Source organism: Pseudophryne corroboree, chromosome 4 (genome assembly GCF_028390025.1).
Source record: "Pseudophryne corroboree isolate aPseCor3 chromosome 4, aPseCor3.hap2, whole genome shotgun sequence".
Classification (NCBI taxonomy): Eukaryota; Metazoa; Chordata; class Amphibia; order Anura; family Myobatrachidae; genus Pseudophryne; species Pseudophryne corroboree.
In genome coordinates, this window is record NC_086447.1 from 721516523 (window position 1) to 721533499 (window position 16977).

The window sequence follows — 16977 nt, forward strand, 5'->3', positions numbered from 1 at the left end:
GGTCGAATTCCCGAAATTGTCGAATTTCGGGTCATTTTCGACCAAAAAAAAAAATCGCCTATGCAATTCAGTGCTTTCCGACCAAAAAACGGACTTTCAAAATTCGACTTTTTGAAATTCGAATTTTTGCAAATTCGACTTTTTTTGCAATGATACAAGTGCTGCAATTCGACCAAAGCATATTCAATTCAAGTTTGGAAATTTGACAGCAGTGCTTTTAGACAGCAAATTCGTCATTTTCAATCCGCCACACTTTGGAGGGTGAAAACAAATAAAAAAATTTTAAACAGGTTTTTTTTTGTGGTTTTTTTTTTTGGGAATAGCAGATCTATTTATATTAGAAGGGATTAGGTACTTTTTTTTTTTTTTTTTTTGGAGGCACAAATATTATTTATATATTTTTTAAAATATTATTTTTTTTTATTTTATTTTTTTTATGCTGGAACGGTAAAATCATAAAAAAAAATGGCGTGGGGTCCCCCTTCCAAAGCATAACCAGCCTCGGGCTCTTCGAGCTGGTCCTGGTTCTAAAAATGCGGGGAAAAAATTGACAGGGGATCCCCCGTATTTTTAAAACCAGCCCCGGGCTCTGCGCCTGGTGCTGGTGCCAAAAATACGGGGGACAAAAAGAGTAGGGGTCCCCCGTATTTTTAACACCAGCATCGGGCTCCACTAGCTGGACAGATAATGCCACAGCCGGGGGTCACTTTTATGCCGTGCCCTGCGGCCGTGGCATCAAATATCCAACTAGTCACCCCTGGCCGGGGTACCCTGGGGGAGTGGGGACCCCTTCAATCAAGGGGTCCCCCCCCCCCAGCCACCCAAGGGCCAGGGGTGAAGCCCGAGGCTGTCCCCCCCCATCCAATGGGCTGCGGATGGGGGGGCTGATAGCCTTTTGTGATAATAAAAAGATATTGTTTTTTCCAGTAGTACTACAAGTCCCAGCAAGCCTCCCCCGCAAGCTGGTACTTGGAGAACCACAAGTACCAGCATGCGGGAGAAAAACGGGCCCGCTGGTACCTGTAGTACTACTGGGAAAAAAATACCCAAATAAAAACAGGACACACACACCGTCGACAGTAAAACTTTATTTCATACGTCGACACACACATACTTACCTATGTTCACACGCCGACATCGGTCCTCTTCTCCATGTAGAATCCACGGATACCTGAAAAGAAAAGTTCAATATACTCACCTCAGCCATGGTCCAGAGATAAATCCACGTACTTGGCAAAAAAAGAAAACGCAAATACCCGACCACCGGACTGAAAGGGGTCCCATGCTGACACATGGGACACCTTTCCACGAATGAGACCTGTCAGTGACAGCTGTCACAGAAAGGTCTCTAAGCCAATCAGGAAGCGCAACTTCGTTGCGCTCACCTGATTGGCTGTGCGCTGTCTGAACTCAGACAGGGCATCGCACAGCCCCGTCCATTATATTCAATGGTGGGAACTTAGCGGCTAGCGGTGAGGTCACCCGCCGGTCAGCGGCTGACCGGCGGGTGACCCCACCGCTACCCGCAAAGTTCCCACCATTGAAAGTAATGGAGCGGCTTTGCGATGCGCTGTCACAGTACAGACAGCGCACAGCCAATCAGGTGAGCGCCACGGAAGTAGCGCTTCCTGATTGGCTGAAGGGACTTCAGTGACAGGAGTCACGTGACGTCCCGGCATTCGGGAGAAAGGGGTCTGATGTGAAAGCATTGGACCCCTTTCAGTCCGGTATGGAGCGGGTATTTGCGTTTTTTTTTATTTTAACAAGTACGTGGATTTATCTCTCTGGACGTGGATTTATCTCTGGACGCTGGAAGGTGAGTATAATTTTTTCACAGGTACCCTCGGATCGTCGGAGACCGTGGCAGTCGGCGTGTCAACATAGGTAAGTATGTGTGTGTCGGTAGTGTGTAATAAAGTTTTACTATCAAGGTGTCTGTGTCCTGTTTTTATTTGGGTATTTTTTTCCCAGTAGTACTACAGGTACCAGCGGGCCCGTTTTTCTCCCGCATGCTGGTACTTGTGGTTCTCCAAGTACCAGCTTGCGGGGGAGGCTTGCTGGGACTTGTAGTACTACTGGAAAAAACAATATCTTTTTATTATCACAAAAGGCTATCAGCCCCCCCATCCGCAGCCCATTGGATGGGGGGGGGGGGGGACAGCCTCGGGCTTCACCCCTGGCCCTTGGGTGGCTGGGGGGGGGGGGACCCCTTGATTGAAGGGGTCCCCACTCCCCCAGGGTACCCCGGCCAGGGGTGACTAGTTGGATATTTGATGCCACGGCCGCAGGGCACGGCATAAAAGTGACCCCCGGCTGTGGCATTATCTGTCCAGCTAGTGGAGCCCGATGCTGGTGTTAAAAATACGGGGGACCCCTACTCTTTTTGTCCCCCGTATTTTTGGCACCAGCACCAGGCGCAGAGCCCGGTGCTGGTTTTAAAAATACGGGGGATCCCTGGCCAATTTTTCCCCGGATTTTTAGAACCAGGACCAGCTCGATGAGCCCGAGGCTGGTTATGCTTTGGAGGGGGGACCCCACGCCATTTTTTTTTCGGGTTTTTCCCGTTTTTTACCGTTTTTTAAAATCGCGGCAAAATCCGCCAAATCGGCCGATTTTCGCCCGCGATTCTGGCGAATCCGTTTTTCATTGAATATGGTGAATTCCGGCAGGCACCTGCCGGAATTCACCTGGCGAATTGAGTCGGAAAAAAAAACGGCGAAAAATTGCCGCGATTCGCCGTGAATTGCATATACCCCTATGTCAAAGTTCATAACAAATAATTTTTTTTTTTATCATCAGATATTGTGTAATGAGTAGAGATGTGCGGGTTCGGATTAACCCGGATCTCAAACGGCATCTTACTGGCTCTCAGATGTCACGTGTTTTGGATAGCCAATAAAAAAAATCTGGATAAATCTGAACTTGCATTAATTTTGGCGTTTCCAAACCCGCACATCTCTAGTAAGGAGAAATAAAAACATTCCGATTTCATTTATGCATATCAAGAGAACAATAAAGAATACTGCATATTATAATATAAAGGGGTGTCATGTTTCAACATCTCACATAGAATGTGTTGCAAATCATCTGCAGAATATTAGTTCAAGGCTATAATATATAACCATCTGATTTATTTATTCAATAAAAAATATATATATAAAAAAATATATATATATGAGGAAGCACCCAGGTGCGAAACTAGTTAGAGGGAAAATTTGCTGATCATTCTACAAATTCCTACAACTGATGGTGATCTGGTCCATAAGCTGGGAACCAAGGACGGCCAAACGTGACTCCTTAAATCAGAAACCGCCGGCTGGGTCTTCTGCAACGAGGACGCGGCCAACCAGCTGACGGGGAGAGTCAGATCTGCACAGCCGTCCGTATACAAGCGGCTCCAGCTTCCCGTGCTCTGTTGAGCGGACGTAGACGGGTGAGAGACAGCACCACATACCGCTGAGTGCAGCGCAGGATCCCGCAAAACAGCCAGTTGGGCTGCAGTGGTAAGCTGCCATACACGGCACATAAGCAGCAATCACATTACGGGACAAGTGCTCTCAGAATTGTTTGCACATAACGTGGGACACCATACATAGTGCCACTGCTTGTATATACAAGAGACTGCACCTTAAAACTGAAAAGCATACGAGTGTGCAAAAGTTTTCATACCATTTTAAGAAACATATATATTATGGAACAATAAGCTGTGTGCATACAGCATGAGTGGTAACCACAATTTGGGACAGCAATTTTAAAAACAGTTGCTTCTACGTGCAAAAGTTTTCATGGTATCCGTTCACATGGTCGACCATGTTATGGTCGACAGTCATTAGGTCGACCACTATTGGTCGACATTGACATGGTCGACATGGACACATGGTCGACACATATCATGGAACAATAAGCTGTGTGCATACAGCATATGAGTGGTAACTACAATTTGGGACAGCATCTTTAAACACAGTTGTTTCTACAATATCTATATGGATAACATTTTAAAGTTAAATTGCACTTTTTTATGAAAGATGTATACTTAAGATTGGATACTATCAAGAGTGTTCATAAGTATTCATACTACATGTGGTAATATATATCAGGTGTTTTCCATTGTTATAGCAATTAGGAAAAGTATTTGATGACTTGTACACATGAATTCTATATAGTAAAAGCAGAACGTTACCCAATCTTTTTATATATTTTTTTTTTATTGAATAAATAAATCAGATGGTTATATATTATACAGGAGTTTTCATTCATACATGCACCATTTAGTATTTTAGCGCAAAACAGTCCTTTTTTGGTTCAAAATTGAGAAGAGCTAATTGATTGACTTTTGTAATTAGCTCAATCAGGGGTTGCATAACATTTACCCAGCTGTTTAAAAGCTAGCATAGGAAATTAAGTCCAAAGTGGGAGAATTTATGCACACAGATTATATTGGCATGGTCTCAATCACCGTGAGAAAATGTCACTTATAAGGGAAGAAATGTACTTTGATAAAGGATCTGGCAGCAATCATGGCACGTCATAAAAAATAATTCAATAGCTTTCCCTAGCTAGTTAGACATATTTGCCTTAAATCGAAATAAGAGATTAAAAAATAGCAACATAGAATTTGACTGCAGATAATAATAATATGGCCCATCCAGTCTGCCCCTTAGGGTATTAGGGTTAGGGACTTGGTTAGGAATTATGGTATTAGGGATAGGGTATTAGGGCTGTATTAGCAGTTTGGGTTAGACGTGAGAGTATTATGGTTAGGATATTAGGGTTGGTTTATCAGTTTGGCTTAAGGTATTAGGAGTTTTGATTAGGTAGAGGTTGGGGTTTGGTTAGGGTCAGAGGTTAGGGTATTAGTTAATATTTTGGGCGAGTAGGATGCTATAGTTACACACAATGTGTCAGTAAGCCAGTGCTATACAGGTTAGGCTGCTATAGATACATGCAATATGTTAGTAAGTCAGTGTTATGAAGGTCAGATGTTACACTGATGGATAGAGCGCACTATAGATTGATTAAGTCTGTATAGCCAATCATCATACGGCACGCGGGTGACCCCATTATCTAGCTCCACTGACTAGCCCTCATACACACAGTAACATATCACTGTTACCATAACAATACACAGCAGGTGTTCCGCCAATATACGTGTCGGTTACGGCTTTATCAAAGCAGCAAATGATAAGAAAAGACGTCTGCTCTGCCCTTCTGAGAGCACAGAGGGTGCCCTGGCAGGCATTCGGCAGGACCAAGATAAGTGCACTGTTATTTTTATAACAATTAGGGTTTTTCATGGATTTCTTAAGGGAAGGGGCTCACCTGAAAGTGGGCGTTTCAGGGCATAGAAGGTGGTTCTGTCCCAATTTAGTAGTCCAAAAAAGTGGGCGTGTCAGGGCATAGAAGGCGGTTCTGTCCCAATTTAGTAGACCAATTTGTCAGAAGGTGTCTCTGCCAAATTAGGCTAAGCTATTATTATTTATAGTATTGCGGATTCTCAATGGCCGCAAATCGTAGGCATTATATAAATTGAAATGTTGTTTCTAGTCCTGCGAGTTCAAATGTGGCCCTTCAGCCGCCATGTAACCACAAATCCCAGCATGCCTTTCCACAGTGCTATTAAGGATTGCTAGAACTGCGAGGTGTGGTCCTGTACAGGAAATGACAACAAATATACTAGAGAGTATACAAATAATGAACGATGAATATATGTCAAACCAACCATATAAGAAATACTCAGTATTCTGTACCTATTTGTGACGCTGATGGTGCTCCCTAGAGGCAAAATTTATGCCAGTATTTAGCTATATTTTGTTCTTATTGCCACAGAGAAACAAAACAAAAAAACAGATACTTTTTGGGGCATGCTTTTAGATACATGTGTTTTAAACTATAACTTTTAACAAATAATTCAATAAAACATTGTATTGTATTACATGACCCCCGTTCCATTTGAAAAAACTGACTTAGATTCAAGATGGCCAATTTCAAGATGGCGCACATGTTCGGTACATACCCTAAAAAATAGCCCACCTCACCCATACCTTACTGGAGTATTCAGTTTTCCCATTTCCTGCACAGTTTTTGAAACAAAAGGGTGTACTGCGACTTTTGAATCACCCTGTATAATGCCGAAACTGCAGGGCATGCTTGGATGTTGCAGCACAACAGCCGAAGAGCCGCAGGTTCAAAATCCCTGTTATTTTTTTTAGAGCCTCACCTCATGTGCTTATACCCTTCCTCATTTACCCCACTCCATGTGTGCGCTCTTTTATATATTTGGGTGGTAAAATCGCATCTTCTGAACAGGCACCAATGGCACCCCCGGGCAGGACAGAAGCCCTAGTAACTTCAGGCAAAATATGTGCCCCCGACACCCCAGGCAATGTATGCGTTACCACCATCACCATCTGTATGTTCATTTTGATTGTCTGCACACAGAACAATTCTTCCCATAAGAACCATGAAAAAGGCAAAGTTCATTGCTCTGCTGTCCGCCAGTAGAGCGGATTATAATTTTGCTTTTTTGTAGATGCCACGATGTTTGCATACAATTTAACTAATGTATACCTGTATATAAATGTTTATGCTCATCATATAATCTAGGGCCATGTTCATATAATAGGTGTACTTATACGAACACAGATATTTGTCAGCTTTTGTCAATTCCATGGTCCTAATTTAGAGATGCACACACTACACAGACGTAGCTGCTGTGTGCAAAAACATGCTTATGCTGCAGGTGGCGCCTTGTGTATTTGCTTCCTGCAAGCTTCTCTGATCCGCTGCTGCATCTGTATCCATCTGATCAGTTGCTTGAAAATCGTTGGTGTGGTGCTCAGAGGCATCTCACGGGGCAACTCTCACCATCTTGGAGAACGCCTTAGCACCCCTAAATCATCTGTCCTGAGTTCTGTGGGGTTCCTGCATCCACCTGCTGACGTGCACCACGGAAGTCTGGTCTTCCAGCACTCACTACGCTTCTGGTGCCTGGTCTGGATCACTTCTTGACTTCCAGAATTCACCCTACCCTGCTGACATCTTAAATCCGGGGAGACCCCCTGCTGCAGTGTATGTGTCTCTGTTCCAGGATTTCAGCCTGGCTGTGGGCGTTTGACCTGTGAGCAGGGGTTGGTGGTGTGATTTCTCCTTACATCTGTTGGTTGAGATTCTGCCTGGGCTTTCTGGCACCACCTACAGATATGCCCTGATTCATCTTTGCAACAGTCTTGCCAAACAGCCCCTCTTCACACGCCAGGTCGCATAAGAATCTTCTAGCTTTGGGCATCTTTTTTTGACGAAAATGTCTCTTAATCGTCATGCAATGCGACTAGGAGGCACAAGAAAACTGTGCTGATTCATTTGATATTAGACACCTGTATATCTGTGTGACTGGGTCTCTGAATCTGTACACAAAGTGCTATAATGTAGCAGCCGCAGCTTTTTTCCAAGGCTGTCACACACAATATACAAGTGTCATACATTAATCAGCAATCTCCATGTGTATCCTAGTTGTACTGAGTTGTGAATAAGACAAATTTTTCTGCAAAAAAAGAAGCCTGATGTTAGCAGAGTTGAGCGGGACCTGGGAGCTCTCACACCAGGCATCTCACGCTGCATGGCGTATTGAGGTTAGATGTATGAGGAGTGAGGACACATCTGTAGCTGTAACTGTAGAACTGCAGTTTCTCTCTACGTTTATCATTCCAGCTTCTACAGGTGTCCTTACCTCTTCGTGCTCAGACTGACTGCAATCATTTTCATACTATTATATAAGCACCCTGCAAATGTCTGCCTGGCTCACCATTGCTGTTGCTGTCAAGTGATGACCTGGGAACAGGCTTGCAGCATACTGGTAGCAAGTGTTCTATGCATCCATCAGTATCTCTACTGATAGGGAGTCACATTACTGCTATCTGATTATGCACGGTTATTTAATGTGAATCTTCTTTTACTTTTTCTAGAACGTTCTGTGGTGCTGGACATTTGTATCCCATTTAGACATACTGGGGGGAATTCAAATGTTTACGCTTAATATCTAAGGCTGACATCATGGGGTATGGGTGGTACATTTGTTATTAGTCTGAACTTATCAAGGGGAACCACCACCAATGATGATCCCTGTCACAAATTGCTTCTGATTCACAGTCAATGTGCCTGTAAATAAGATGTAGTTTGTGGCCAAGATCATCAGTGCCAGCAGTCCGTGTGCAGTGCTACATGTAATAGAGCCAGACTAACATGAAACACGGGAGCATGTGCCTCGGTCCTCCCTCTCTCAAGGGCCCTCTGACCAGATGCACAAATTGCCATTTGAACTGGAGAAGTAGAGCGGCATCACTCTATGGTCTGACAACACCTCTCTACTTCCACTGCTAACATGCTCCTCTGGCTTCCTTTCAGTTGGCGGAGCCTGTCCTCTGATATAGTCAGGGGAGAAAGTAGTGCGAGAACAGAGGACAGTAATACTAGTAACATAGTATCGGTGTGTTATTGGAGTGACATCAGTGTGTTGCTGAAAGTGGTTGCGTACAGAGAATTGCTCATATTGGAGGCTATACTCAGAAGTGCAGGTCCTAGCACCTAGATAGGGCAAGTTTCAATGGTGTGACTGATGGTGACGTCTATGAGGCGGTATCCCACCCCCCTCGACAGACCCCATCCCATCAAAAGAACCCACCATTAGAGCTGCTTCCAAAAATTTCCCAGGCTGGTTTTCTCTTACAATCTGCCCCTGCCCATGGGTAAGCGACTAGGTAATTTGAAATGGGAAAAAACAGCATACACTTCATCTTATGAAAGAACATGAATAGCTTCCAGGCAGTTGTATGATCCTAATTTGCCTACTCTACCGGAACTTATAGGAGAATCACACATTTTTGGGTAGTCCCCAGCACCTCCATAAGAGTGGGCACACCTCCCTCATTCTAACCCCTTCTTAGAGTATGATAATTGTGTAATTTTGGCACTGCCCCTAAGCAAATAATTGCCAATAATGTCATGTTACACAAGGGGCGGGGCCTAACAGCTTGGCATGGCCCACCCCACCCGACCCTCCACCTGCATCTCCTCTCTTACTGTTGACCTAATGAACCATACCTTAGGACAATGAAAAACTGCCATTACAGAAGAAACATGACTTGCACAGATGCATAAATCAATCATTAAAGTATTGAGGTTATGGGTTCAATTCCCACCATGGCCCTGTGTGGAATTTGTATATTCTTCCCGTACTTGCGTGGGCTTACTCCGGGTACTCCGGTTTCCTCCCACACTCCAAAACTATACTGGTACTGTAGGTTAATTGGGTCCCAACAAAATAAACCCTAGTGTGTGCATGTGGTAGGGAATAACGATTGTAAGCTCCACTGGGGCAGGGACGAATATGAATGGCCAAATATTGTCTGTAAAGCGCTGCGGAATATGTGTGCGCTATATAAATAACTGGTAATAAATAAGTATATCAACTCCCAACACTCTTGATTAGTGGATGACAATAACAGATGTAGATAAACAGTTGCGGTACTTGCATTCCACCCACACACAACACAATGTGCACTGCAGGGTGAACCCTAAAAGAACAGGGATGTGGATTATTAGATCTACACTAAAAAGGTCTACAGTCAGTAGGTCTACCACTAATGGTAGACATGCATTAGGTCGACAGGGTCAAAAGGTCAAGAGAATAGGTAGACAGTAAAAAGGTCGACAGGGTCAAAATGTAGACATGGTAATAGTCGACACAAAAAAAAGGTAGACACTAATTTACATTTTTTGGGGGGGATGTTTTGTCACTTTTCTGCCACAAACAAGCCCCATTAGTGTACTGCTTTGCCCGCCATGGTTCAGGCAAGGTGCCTCACTCTACTACCGCTGCACTTGGCACAGGTTACTATTCCCAATCGTAGTCCACATGGATGGTAAAATATTAAAAAGTTAAACAATTAAAATAAAAAACAACTTGTGTCTACCATACGTGTCGAGCATTGTCATGTCACCCTTTTTAATAATAATAATTATATAATAATAATTTTATTTATACAGCGCTCTTTCTCCAACAGGACTCAAGGCGCTTTTACATGTTGACATTTTGACCCTGTCAACCTAATGCAGGTCTACCATTAATGGTTGACCTATTGACTGTAGACCTTTTTACTGTAGATTTTTAGTCCGGATACCAAATAACAGATCATTAAATAAAAGGGACATTGGTTACACTAGTAACTGTAAATAAAGGATGCTGTAACCTACAGCAAATAATCTAATCTTGATAATTTTTTACTTCATTTTCTAATGAGAAAGGGAACATAGGACCGATTGCTGACTGTGTCCCAGCAGCAGGTTCTTGTTTTAAAGAACATAAGGAGTAGCCGTCTTTCAAATATAGGAATTCAATTATAAATCGAGAAGTTTTCAAAAATGTTGCCCAATGAATATACATTTACTGGGGATAATTCAAGTGTTATCATCACCTGATCTACCATCTAAAGTGACGGGAAATTGCAGGGTAATATTCAATTTATGCAGTTTATCACGTCCAATAGTGTCAGGTTAAGCCGCAGAAAGCATCTAAATCCAACTAAACTAATGGTCGCGATTGCAAAAAATGCAGTTTGGGCACCCAAACGGGTCACTTTTCACACATTTCAGTTTGCCAGCATAGGGGAAAGCTGAAATGTATACCCCCCATGGCTCAGCACGACCGAACGGGGCAACAATTTAATTGCTCCTTTGGGCGCCATCTTGTGGCGGCCGCAGTGAGAAACAATTGAATTCCTGCCAATACGTCATAAAATAAGTAAAACTTATGTATTGTTTACAATCTAGTTTTAGCCCCATTACCAGTCCTGTCCCAACCTTTACATTTTGCCTTTTGCCTGTAAGTAAACACTGTGCAGTGAAATGAATGTAATGCGTTAAGCATCTTAGCTGACCTTACTTGATATGCTATGACAAAACTGTCTGCTCTGTTAATGTCATACTAAGGCGTTCAATCTCTAACAAGCCAGATTCTATTTATACACAGATTGAGTCTTCATTTCAGTTAATTAATTGCAGGAGTGAGTTGTATAATGCATGTGCTCAGCTGAGTGTTTCTGTACATAACATCTAATAGAACATGAATAGGATACATGCTGCTCTCAAATCTTAGATACATTTCAATTTACCAGCATGCTCGATGGCCAAGTAATTCCACAAGAGTGAAAGATTCACAGAATGTCTTATAGGCCCTACACACTACGCGATAACACTGAGAGATATAAATGATTTCGTTCATTAATGAACGAGATTTCGTTCATTAATGAACGAGATATCGTTCATATGTTTCAGTGTGAATGCACCAACGATGAGCAATGCGCGGCCCCGCACTCGTTCATCGCTGGTGCCGGGTCGCTTATACATGCATGCCAATATGGACAATCTTGTCCATATTAGTATGCAGGGCTATGGAGCCAGGTGACGGGGAGAGTGAAGAAACTTCACTCACCAAGTCACCTCCTCCCCGCCGCCGGGTCACCCGCCAGCGGTATCGGACGTCTGGCACCTCGGCGGCCAATCGCCAGGCGTGTAGGGCCCATTAGCCTGCTTTACTGCATGAATGGTATTCTCAGTGTGAGGTGTAGCCATTAAAAGTTGTTTTGTGGTCTTCAGGTTTACGGAGGTCATTCATAGACTACATTACATGGCATATACTGTTTATTAATAGGTAAGAAGTAGAAATGTAGAACAGAACTCTAAACTCATCAATATTTTATCCTTTCATTTATTTTAAGCAAACAAAACCGAGAACACACTTGACTACCAATAATGCCAATTAAAATTGGACAGTATGGAATTTAGAAAACAATAAAAAGGGAGGTACTTGTTAGTAGGATAGCAGGCTCATTGCTAAACTTCTTTCCATGCTGACTGATGAGAATACTACCAGAACTAACCAAATACACACCGGATACCCCTAGCAAACCAATCACACCTAGACAGGAACCTCAAATAAACTAACTAATTTTCAATGTAAACCATAAATATGTCAACCCCCCCCCCTCCCCATCTCTTTTCCTACAAACATATACCTTATGTCCATTGGTAACACGGATGGTGGTGGGTTAGATTCCTACCACGGCCCAGTGTGGAGTTTGTATATTCTTCCTGGGCTTGTGTGGGTTTCCTCCCACAAACCAAAATTTACTGGTAGGTTAACTGGCTCCTGACAAAAATGAACCCTAGTATGTGTATATGGCAGGGAATATAGATTGTAAGCTCCACTGGGGACGGGACTAACATGCATTTGCCAATTATTCTCTGTAATGTGTGTGTGCACAATATAAATTTACACTGGTAATAAATAATACTAATTAGAAAGCAACAACAGGCCTAATTCAATTACTGTTGGAGTTTAAGCCTCTGCATTTTCTATGATTAAGGTTAATATACAGTTAGATATTAATTGTTTCTCCATAAACAACCCTTCAGTCTACACAATTTTGTCTATCCATGAACTATTACACTTGCTGTGTACCTCCATGGCACCGGCCGAAATGTTTCCCAGCGTAGTGCATGTTCTGTTCCCCTGTGCTGCTACTGCAACCATACTTCTATATCAGTGTTACCCAACCTCGGTCCTCAAGGCACTCTAATCGTAACGGATTTAAGGATATCCATGCTTGAGCACAGATGTTTTACATTAAAAAAACTGAGGTACTATTTAAGTCATCTGTGCTCAAGTATGGCTAACCATAAAACCTTGACTGTTAGTGTGCCGTGAGGACCGCGACTGGGAAGCCATGTTATTTATATACAGACTGCAAGGCCCATGCAATAAAAAGCCTGCCATCATGGACTGAAAATGTCAAGCATGATGGGGGATGTTGTAAGCAGAAATAAAAATGAACCAGTCGCAGGACAAATTTCTTCGTTGTCATGGCAACAGTTGTAAGGGTACCTTAACAAGGGAAGCTTTCTTCTGGGTAACTCGGTCAACAATTTTATGGCATTAGGGTATAAAAAGAGGAGAAATTCTGAGTTACAAGGGCAAACTTCAACTAAAAAATTCTTGGTCTCATGAAACCATGTCATAAAATCTCATTATTGTATCATCGCCATGGTGTGCATCACGAAGATGAGTACAAGTATTAAAATGACAAATTAAACTTAGAAGCTTACATTACAGCTTATCATAAACTTACAACAACTTTTTTAGTCATTCTCCATTCTCTTTATTTAGTAAAGTGCCACTGCATGTGTTAAGTGTATGATATATATCTCATTGGTAAGCATTTATTAACAGTTTCTTATATAGCGCAGCATATTCCATTACAAACTGGTACAACTGTAATCGAACAAAACTGGGTAATAACAGACAGACGTACAAGTAGAAAGGTCCTATATATAGCATTTATACAGTATCTCCGCATGCATTCATGTACCGAAGAACCATATTAGTCACTTGGCAACTGTAGCAACAAATAATTTTTACACACCTCAGATGAACAATGCCTGAAGCACACGGATACTAGAAACACTCAAAGAACTTCTATTTCCCTTTAATCCCTGGCAGCTGGCTCAGAGCAATCTAATATTTCACCTATTGACAGGGGACTTTGAATGCTTTGAAAGCATCTTCGCACCATGCAGCTGCTCTACCTGTAAGACCTGACCCTGGTTTACACGGAGTTAAGCAGATAGGTTTGATCTGCAGGTCAGGGCGATGGTTCTCCGCCTCATGTTTACATAATGTAACATGGCTTCCACTTTAAAGATCTTGTGGCTGCGGATAACATTACAATAAGGGGAGCGGATCCAGGAAAAACATATATATTATTTACCGGCTGAGACTCTGAATTGCCATTTTGGCCCGCTGTCTAATGCATTTTGTTACAATGAATAAAGAGAATTTAATTATTGTATATAATACTGTACTACAACTATGGATTAGTGATGCCGTCAGACACCTATAATATTACATTCGTATTCATTGGCAAGGCTGAAAAAAACCTGCTATTAAACTAAATAGCATACCTGTATCCTGCAAAAACAGGATGGTCCCTTTCCAACCAACAGTGCTGAATAGGTAGCACCTGTAGTTCCTAGCAAATAGTGATTTGACACAGGTGTTATACACCTGTCATATACTGTAATGTACATATAGATACAAGGGTATTCGTTCACATGGTCGACCATGTTATGGTCGACAGTCATTAAGTCGACCACTATTGGTCGACATTGACATGGTCAACATGGACACATGGTCGACACATGAAAATGGTCGACACATGAAAGGTCGACACATGAAAAGGTCGACATGAGTTTTTTAACTTTTTTTTCTTTTGGGGAACTTTTCCATACTTTACGATCCATGTGGACTACGATTGGAACGGTAATCTGTGCCGAGCGAAGCGGTAGCGGAGCGAAGGCACCATGCCCGAAGCATGGCGAGCGAAGCAAGCCATGCGAGGGGACGCGGTGCACTAATTGGGGTTCCCAGTAACTTTACGAAAAAAACGACACCAAAAAAAGTAAAAAAACTCATGTCGACCTTTTCATGTGTCGACCTTTCATGTGTCGACCAATAGTGGTCGACCTAATGACTGTCGACCATAACATGGTCGACCATTCATACCGGAACCAGATACAAGCACCCACATAGATAAATACACAGGTACATCAATCTGTGCTGTGGCACCCCAGCTTGTCATGTCTGCAGTCAAGAAAGAAAGAAAGAAAGAAAGAAAGAAAGAAAGAAAGAAAGAAAGAAAGAAAGAAAGAAAGAAAGAAAGAAAGAAAGAAAGAAAGAAAGAAAGAAAGAAAGAAAGAAAGTTAGTTGCAGGATACACAGCTTTCCCAGCAGGTTAGAAACTCATTGATTCTAACATGTAGGCCATGCATCTGGATTTATAAAGTAATTAAAATGCTGGGCAGACTTCAGCTTCCATCTTTTCATTAATCCAAGGAATTAAGTATAATAATAATTCCCTGTAGTAGTCAATCTTAAGAATATCACCTCCTCCACTTTCCAAGTCCCTGCTATATTTCAGCACAACCTGCAGAACACAAGTTAATGCAATTAGATCATTACAGCATAATTGTTACAGATGGTAATTTAGCATAGTTGTTAACAGTTTATCAGTTTAACCAAATCTGCCAATAGCATTATTAAATGAAATACCGCTGCTATAGACTGGGTGATTGTGTGGTTGTGTGTGTCCAGGATTCCTCAAGAATCCTGGACTGGCCATCCTGTGGCTCTCTTGTTGTAAAACTACACATCCCAACATGCCTTGCCACAGTTTTGGCATTCCTTAATAGCAACACTGTGGCTATGGCATGCTGGGACTTGTAGTTTCACAACAGATGGAAAGCCCCAGGTTGTCCAGGTCTGCTTCAGACTGTACAGAATCGTGACACGGTACCAACGACATCACTGCGCCAATGCATCATGGTCAGAGCAGATCCTCTCTGCAGTGCTGCTCCACCTCCAGACTGCTCCTACTCCTGTGAGTGATACTTATGGCCACAGACGTGACTGGAGTCAGTGTGAGAGGAGCACTGTGGATAGAAAGAGTTCAGGAAGCAGACAGTGTGGAGGGCAGATGCTGGACTGAACAGAACCAGCCAGAGCCAATCCAAAATGTATTCAATACAACTCAGGATCAGTAAGATAAGAAAGGCATGGACACAGCAGTGGGCTGGCATGAGTGAGCTCTGGGAACTGAGGCATATAAAGGAACATGGCATGACGGGGGGCTCTGAGGCTGGCATGCAAAGGGGCCTAACAGAGGCGGCTCTGAGGATGGAATATACAGATGGGTCCACGGTTATCTTGGCTAGTTTGCTGCACCTAGGCACAACATGGTTTATTAACATAACCCCTTCATCTATTGTTCCCAGCTGCAATACAATACAGAGAACAATACAGCAGGGGATTAAGTCATTACAGCAGGGGATTAAGTCCGACTGCCCAGTCTCAGTCAATCCTATTAAAGGTCAATATAAACCTGGACCCATCTGTATAAAGGTGCATGATTGGGTGGGCTGTAAGGTAGGAATAAATAACGGTGCATGTATGTGTGGGCTCTGAGGCTGGCATACAAAGGGACATGGCAGATGGGGCTCAGAGACTGGCATATAAATGGGAATGATTGAGTCTAATATATGAATAAATATAACAAAGGGGTTCTGAGGCTAGTATATACAGTGGCATGACAGGGGGCATTTAGGCATATATTGGGATCATGATAGGGCTATGATGCATATAAAGGGATTTAAGAGGGCTCTTTACTGGATACAAGAGCATGAGGAGGCTCTGATGAATATAATGGAGTGACTCTTTATTTCAGCTACTAAAAATAATACTACAGGGTGTGCCCCAACCGCTTAGTTATACGGTAGTATATTGACTGAACGCAACTAAGTCAAGTGATATACATACTTTCAGACAAAGGTAGCAGAACTTATCTGAATTGTGTTTTTACTTTACAACATGAAGCCAGATCTCCCAATCCAAAAACATTCTGGGACATACCCATGCTGAAAAAAACATGGCAAAAGGCCGTATAGCAAGTCTTTAATTTGTACACAAAAAAAAGATACTAATAAAATGAATCATCCCACCTTTCCTCAATACTAGAAGTAAGCACCACAGTATAATCATCTGGCCCCAGTAAACCATTAGAAGAAGTAAAACAAGCCACACGGAAGCTGCTCTTTTTTGTTTTTGTTCTGTACTGTAAAAACAAATAAAGGGTGTGCAACATAATGATGCACAGTTTTCAAATTTTAATCATAGCCAGTGCTGCAAGTATGGCGGTACGGGGAGACAGCCGACGACCCTACCACCTTGCTTGCAGACACTGCTGTGTGTAAGGGGAGGAGAGCGCAGCGTGTGCCTCTCCTTCCCCAAAGTGCTCAGTCCAGTCTCCGGCGGCGGCATGTATCTCAAATAAGACGCCGGTTCATTAGCCAATCAGAGCTAACGGACCGGCA

The 16977-nt window shown here is 42.7% G+C and overlaps 1 protein-coding gene across 7 annotated transcripts in view; it reads right to left on the reverse strand.

Annotated features, from left to right (window-relative positions):
- Positions 1-16977, reverse strand: part of MAP4K3 (mitogen-activated protein kinase kinase kinase kinase 3) — a 691402-nt gene that overhangs the window by 560813 nt on the left and 113612 nt on the right. The gene's annotated exons all lie outside the window — the stretch shown is intronic.